The sequence below is a fragment of the Eriocheir sinensis genome, chromosome 57 (assembly GCF_024679095.1).
Source record: "Eriocheir sinensis breed Jianghai 21 chromosome 57, ASM2467909v1, whole genome shotgun sequence".
Lineage (NCBI taxonomy): Eukaryota > Metazoa > Arthropoda > Malacostraca > Decapoda > Varunidae > Eriocheir > Eriocheir sinensis.
In genome coordinates, this window is record NC_066565.1 from 8,951,125 (window position 1) to 8,951,897 (window position 773).

Genomic DNA, 773 nt, shown 5'->3' on the forward strand with positions numbered 1-773 from the left:
AAAAAAATTCAGCAGCCCTGGTATGATATTTACTCCTGTAAAGAGGAAATGGCTGCAATTGCAAGGAAAGTTTATGATATTGACTCCTATAAAGAGGAAATGGTTGCAATTGCAAGGAAAGTTTATGATATTGACTCCTATGAAAAGGAAATTGCTGCAATTGCAAGGAAAGCTTATGATATTTACTCCCATGAAGAGGAAATGGCTGCAATGCAAGGAAAGTTTATGATATTGACCCTATGAAGAGGAAATGGCTGCAGTTGCAAAGAAAGTTTATGATAGATGCCAGGTTTACGGCGAAGAAAGTAGAGAAGAAATGGAAAATATTACCAAGTTACAAAAATCAAACTATCAACGTTGGCTACAGAGTGTTCCTCAAACATACACCAAAAAGAAAAAGAAAAGAAAAGTTGCTGCAACCTATTTTGATGGACCCTACAGGCGGTAATAGAGAAGATCAGTGGATATAATGGTAAAAATTAGGAACCCTCAGGACTGGTAAGGTTTCAACGGTTCCCACAGATATAGTAAAAGTCCTTCATGAAGATTGCATCGACGTGCGGCAGCAATGTCCAACGATTAGGCTTAGCATACCCTTTAAATCCAGAGACAGACACTGATCTATTCTTTTGGCATTGCTCAACCCTGAAATCGCTTGGGAGAAAAAACTTTCTACTTAAAATAATGACTGTGAGCTGTGAGAGGTGACTGCTACTCATGACACATTAGATAATGTTCACCTGTTCTACAACAGCATATAAATAAACAGCTGA